General features: G+C 33.8%; 1 pseudogene; it reads right to left on the reverse strand.

Moving 5' to 3' along the window:
* Positions 1–415: 415 nt before the first annotated feature.
* LOC114169844 lies at positions 416–5864 on the reverse strand (annotated as a pseudogene).
* Positions 5865–6777: the final 913 nt, after the last annotated feature.

A 6777-nucleotide genomic window follows, 5' to 3' on the forward strand; every position in this document is an offset into this window, starting at 1 on the left:
AAAAAAGAAATAGCATTGAAATCTATTTTTATTGACCAATTAGAATTACCTCCCAGGATCTATAATTGTCTCAAAAGATCCAATATTCATACATTATTAGAACTTTTGAATAACAGTCAAGAAGACCTTCTGAAATTTGAACATTTTCGCGTAGAAGATGGAAAATCTATATTGGACATTTTAAAAATACAAAAGTATTTTGCATAAAATTGAAATCTATTGACATAGGATTTTTTCAAATTGATTTTTTTTCTAAACTCAAAATGAAAGGTCAAAATATGTAATTGAAATATTTAGAACAAATCCTAATGGTCAGAATATATCTAAAAAGGAATAGATGTATCTAGGGATTAGTAGGTTCAGAAAGAATTCTCCCTAGATATACAATACAAATGTCATGATATTTTATTTCAAAATGAAACCAATCTTATAATTTTAAAAAAGACCTAACGTTAGGGATTTCTCAATAGGTAATGTTGCTCCAATACCTAACCAAAGGGCAACTACAGTACCAATCAAAAAGATGGTAGTTGCTACTGGGCGGCGAAATGGATTTTGGAATTTATTAACATTCTCCAAAAAGGGTACTGTTAATAATCCCGTAGGTACCGAAACCATTAAAAGAACGCCCAATAACTTATTGGGCACTGTACGAAGTATTTGAAATACGGGAAAAAAATACCATTCAGGAGTATTTCCAAAGGAGTTGCAAAAGGATCCGCAGGTTCCCCAATCATGGATGGTTCTAGAACCGCTAAGCCTACGTTACAGGCAATAGTACCTAGAATTACTACTGGAAAAATATATAAAAGATCGTTAGGCCATGCGAGTTCTCCATAATAATTATGACCCATTCCCTTAGCCAATTTAACTCTTAATACAGGATCATTCAAGTCAGGTTTTTTTGTTATTGGGATAGGTGAATTCTTATAGATCCATCCTCCAAAAGAACCGGATATGATAATTTTTCATCATCCGGCTCAAGCACTAATCAAATTTTTCTTCAACTGTATCTATAGAATAAACTAGAAAAAAATGTATGTGTTATCCACACATATATGAAGATTCTAAATAATAAAAGAAACTTGATTCTATTCTCTTTTTCCAAAGTTACCATTTTTTATTGAAAAAAAAAATAAGTTCTTTTTAAGTAAATTTTAGTAAACGCTCAATACCCGAGTAGACTTTTCAAGTTGATAATGCTTTCTGGGTGATCTCAAACTTTGCAATTGTTATCCTATCAAAAAAAAAATCTTGATACTTTTTATGTACAAAGAATTTACTTGTTACTAATATAACCTAACTTGCGTTGTTCTTTAGATCTACTTTGTTCACTCCAATAGTATCAGAAATCAAATCAATGCATAGGAAATGAATGCGTTATCATACTATATAGAATTCAGACTATATCACATCACTTCTTTTACTGGATCTTATGGAGCCTGTTGATGTAGAATAAAATCGAGTCTGATCATAGAAAAGATTCTCTTCAAGTAAAACCAGCCTACCCTCTCTGTAAGAGCCTTGCTTGGTGGTTGGAAAAAAGACACATTTAATTGTAAATTATAATGTGGCAGATAAGATAAAGTCATATATCTGCGCGGCCAAATAAATAGTTCAAGTCACACACTCCCATAATCCATTTTTTTGGAGAATTCCCTTCAACTATTTTTGTATGTAAAAAAAAAATTCAATTTTTGTTAAGTTGAAGAAAAATATCTAAATACATGTTTTATTTTGTTTTATAATCCATAATTGTAGCAATGAAAAAAAATCCTCCCCAAAATACAAAATGATAATGAAGTGATTACAAATATCTATGACCCATATTCACTATAAAGGACCAAAAATGCCTTGCTTACGTATCATTGAAAAGTGCATTAACATAAATACAACAGTAAGAAGAGGTAATACAAAAGTATGCAAACTATAAAAACGAGTTAAGGTAGATTGGCCCACACTGGAACTTCCGCGTAATAATTCTACCAAAGACGATCCTATTACAGGAATAGCTTCGGGTACGCCTGTTACTATTTTTACTGCCCAATAACCAATTTGATCCCAAGGTAAGGAATAACCAGTTACACCAAAAGATGCAGTTAATACAGCCAAAACTACACCCGTAACCCAAGTTAATTCGCGAGGTTTTTTAAAACCACCTGTAAGATACACACGAAATACGTGTAGAATCATCATTAAGACCATCATACTTGCCGACCATCGATGAACTAATCGGATTAACCAACCAAAATTAGTTTCAGTCATTATATATTGAACAGAAGCAAAAGCTTCAGTAACGGTTGGGCGATAATAAAAAGTCATAGCAAATCCTGTTGCTACTTGGACTAAAAAACAAGTAAGTGTAATTCCCCCTAAACAATAAAATATGTTCACATGAGGCGGAACATATTTACTGGTTATATCATCGGCAATCGCCTGAATTTCAAGACGTTCTTCGAACCAATCATAAACTTTATTGAGATAGGTAACCCAAAGGAACCCCCCCAGAGAACCGTATATGCGAATTTCATCTCGTACGGCTCAAACAAAAATACCCAAATATTGATTGTAACAAAAACAGATATCCGTAATAGAAAGTTTGAAACTGCTTTATTTAATCCTATGATTCTAATTTTCTCTTACGATAAAAAAGAAATAAAAATCCGAAAGCTATTCTTTTTTGTTATAATGCCAAAATATCAAGTCGGTGCACCCGTCTTTATCGTGATCTTTTAAGGCCTCTTGAATATTCTTTACTTCTTTTTATTTGTATAATGTGGATTTACTGTTGTCTTCTTTATTCTTGAATTTTTATTATTGATAAGGATTCTCTTGTTAGGACCATATGAATGAATGAAAAAAACCTCAGATTCATACTAGAACCACGATGATTCAAAACAATTTTTAATCGAAGTCCAAAAATTCCCTGAGTAAGAATTGCTGGATCATCACTTCTTCAATGAATAGATAAAATATAATGAAAAAATTCAAGGAAAGGTTTGTCCTTTGCTCAAAATAAAGACAAACTGGAGAAGCTTGAAAGAATCAAAATTTTTCAATATATTTTTAGAACTCTTTGAAAAGGTTTTTAAATCAAGTTGCGAGGTCTAAATATTTAGTATGAATCATAGTATTAAGATTTTTAGAATCTATTTTCTATATTCCGTGCTCCAGATACTAGATTAAATATCTGACGGAATAAAACCATCTATATCAAGATGACAGACCCATTTTATGTTCTGTACTTTCAATAGGACCAATTAAAACAAGTCACACACTCATATTCCGGAAATACAGAAACAAAGAAATTCTACGATCAAACTACCACATCAACATGGAATAGACTAAGAAACAATAAGAAACCTAAACGCTTCACTTTCTATAAACTAATTACTCGATTCTTGTAAATCTAATTGATAGAAATTCCGTCCAATAAAATGGACGAATTATAAATCTCCAAAATAATAGATAGAAATATCGCAAATAGAGCCATTGCAACACCCATCAAAGGAGTAGTTCCCCACCCCGGGGCTACTTTACCATATTCTGAATTTAAAGGTTTCAATAAATTCCCTACAACAGTTCGTCTTGGACCAGATCTAGAATTATCCTCAACGGTTTGCGTAGCCATAAATACTCTTTTTTATTCATTTAGATCTGTTGACTTTGTATACCATTCCGCTGTAAATATAAGGATCTTATCCTATAGATCTATTGTGATCTAGAAACTTTAGAATTAAAATAATGGAAACAGCAACTCTAATTGCCATCTCTATATCTGGTTTACTTGTAAGTTTTACTGGGTATGTCTTATATACTGCCTTTGGGCAACCCTCCCAACAACTAAGAGATCCATTTGAAGAACATGGGGACTAGTTGAAGTAATGCGCCCTCCCTATTGGGGGCTCATTACTTCAATTAAGATAATAAAAAATTATTTGACCTTTTTCGTCGGAACTTTAGGAGGTTCTCTAAAAAAAATCGCGAAAAAAATAATTCCTAAAGTTGAGACTAAGAGGAATGTATAAACCAAAGCTTCCATAAATTTAATTGTGGTTTACAATTATAGCTTTCATATCTGTTTCTTGGGGTGGGGCTCTTTTCGAAAAGAAAAAAAAAGAATAAATGCAATGATTCCAATCAAGATTTATCTAGTTCTTTATATGAAATTCAAAATTATAAAAAAGTAGAAAAGAACAAAAGAATGTTATACTACCTGTCTTCTTGTAGTTGGATCTCCAAGTTTTTGGAATGCTCCAAATTCTACTTTAGCATCTAAATCTGGGTCGATACCAGCAAAAACATCTCTGAACAAAGTTCTAGAACCATGCCAAATGTGCCCGAAAAAGAATAGCAGAGCAAATGAAGCATGCCCAAAAGTAAACCAACCCCTTGGACTGCTACGAAAAACACCATCTGATTTCAAAGTAGCACGATCTAATTCAAAATTTTCACCCAATTGAGCACGTCTAGCATATTTTTTCACAGTAGCGGGATCACTATAACTTACTCCATTAAGCTCACCACCATAGAACTCAACAGTTACACCTACTTGTTCGACACTATATTTCGATTCTGCTCTTCGAAAAGGAACATCGGCTCTAACAATTTCGTCTCCATCTACTAAAACAACTGGAAATGTTTCAAAAAAAGTAGGCATACGACGTACAAAAAGCTCATGTCCTTCTTTATCTCGAAAAATGGGATGTCCTAACCAACCGACGGCTATTCCATCTCCATTGTCCATTGAACCAGCTCTAAATAACCCCCCTTTTGCTGGATTATTTCCGATGTAATCATAAAAAGCTAATATTTCAGGAATTTTAGACCAAGCTTCTGATAAATTTTGATTTTCGTCTAGCCCAGCACCAACTCTTCGATATATTTTTTGCTGGAAGTATCCCTGATCCCATTGATACCGAGTAGGACCAAATAATTCAATGGGGGTTGTTGCTGAACCATACCACATAGTTCCAGCAACGACAAAAGCTGCAAAAAAGACAGCAGCAATACTGCTAGAAAGGACAGTTTCAATATTTCCCATACGTAATCCTTTATACAGACGTTGGGGTGGACGCACACTAAGATGGAAAAGACCCGCTAATATGCCCAACGTTCCTGCCGCAATATGATGAGAAGCTATCCCCCCCGGAACAAAAGGATCAAAACCTTCCACACCCCACGCGGGATTTACGGATTGTATCCTTCCAGTTAGTCCATAAGGATCAGACACCCATATTCCGGGACCATACAATCCTGTTACATGAAATGCGCCAAAACCAAAACAAGCCACCCCTGCAAGAAATAAATGAATTCCAAAAATTTTTGGCAAATCCAAAGAAGGTTTTCCAGTACGTTCATCACAAAAGATTTCTAGATCCCAATAAACCCAATGCCAAATAGCCGTTAAAAAGCACAAGCTTGAAAACACTATATGTGCTCCGGCCACACCTTCGTAACTCCGAATACCCGGATTCGTTATAGCCCCTCTTGTGATATTCTAACCGCCCCACAAATTAGTTATTCCTAAACGAGTCATGAAAGGTATAACGAACATACCCTGTCTCCACATTGGATCAAGAACAGGATCAGAGGGATCAAAAACTACTAATTCATATAGAGCCATCGAACCGGCCCAACCAGCAACTAGAGCTGTGTGCATTATATGAACAGAAAGCAAACGGCCCGGATCATTTAAAACAACAATATGAACACGATACCAAGGTAAACCCATGAAAAAATACCCCTTCAACAAAAAATAGACACTATGTAACTTTATTGCACTGGAAAAAAATGAATATAGCCTTTCAGTAGATTCTCTTGGAAAATGGAACAATCATATTTGTCGAAATCAAAGAAACAGATTTATTTTATACCGGATAAGTAACAATACGCAATGGTGGGGAGACGAAAGGGGTTGACAACTTTCTCTATGACTATTTAAATAAGTAAATGCAGACATATTCGCTTATCACCCCAATGACCCATTTATAACAACTCGACTTTATTTAGTCTTTTTTTTATAAAAAAAAGCAATATTAAAAAAAAGCAATATTAATATAAAATCAAGTAAATCTTTTTTAACACGATAAGCTAATTCTTACGTTTCCACACTAAAGTGAGATATATGACTTTATTATTTGTCCATTTTATGCCCATTGGTGTTCCAAGAGTACCCTTTCGAACCCCCGGGGATAAAGATGCATCTTGGGTTGATATATAGTGCGACTTGTTAGATATAGTAGGTTATATGGGATTTACCTGTTTTCTCCCCCAATCGAGATATCCCCGCTTTCACCCCCAAAAGAGAATGATGAAATCATAAAGATAAAAAAATGGGGAGCGTGAAGTGTAATGAAGTACTATTCTATCGATTTTTTCATTTTTAGATAAAATTTCCAGATTATTACTCGAAATTATGAATAATTTATGGTTGGCTTAATTGGACCAATAAAATCAAGTACCCAGGCTCTGTGTAGAAAAAACCAATTGGTAATATTTCTACGATCACTAGTTCTATCATATCTATATATTGTATTTTACAGAAAACATTAATAAATTCAGAAAAGGAAGAAGTTCTAACAAAAATACATAGTTTTGGACTATTTGTTCTATATGTGCAAATCCAAATCGGGCAGATCTTTACTCAGAGTAGAAAAGAAACCTAAAAGAATTGAAAAAGTCCATTCAGAAACAAGAAAATTACATTGTGATTCGGCTTCGATCTCGATGAAAGCAATACATCAATGAGAAGATAGTTCACTAAATTAAGTATAT

Source organism: Vigna unguiculata, chromosome 11 (genome assembly GCF_004118075.2).
Source record: "Vigna unguiculata cultivar IT97K-499-35 chromosome 11, ASM411807v1, whole genome shotgun sequence".
NCBI lineage: Eukaryota > Viridiplantae > Streptophyta > Magnoliopsida > Fabales > Fabaceae > Vigna > Vigna unguiculata.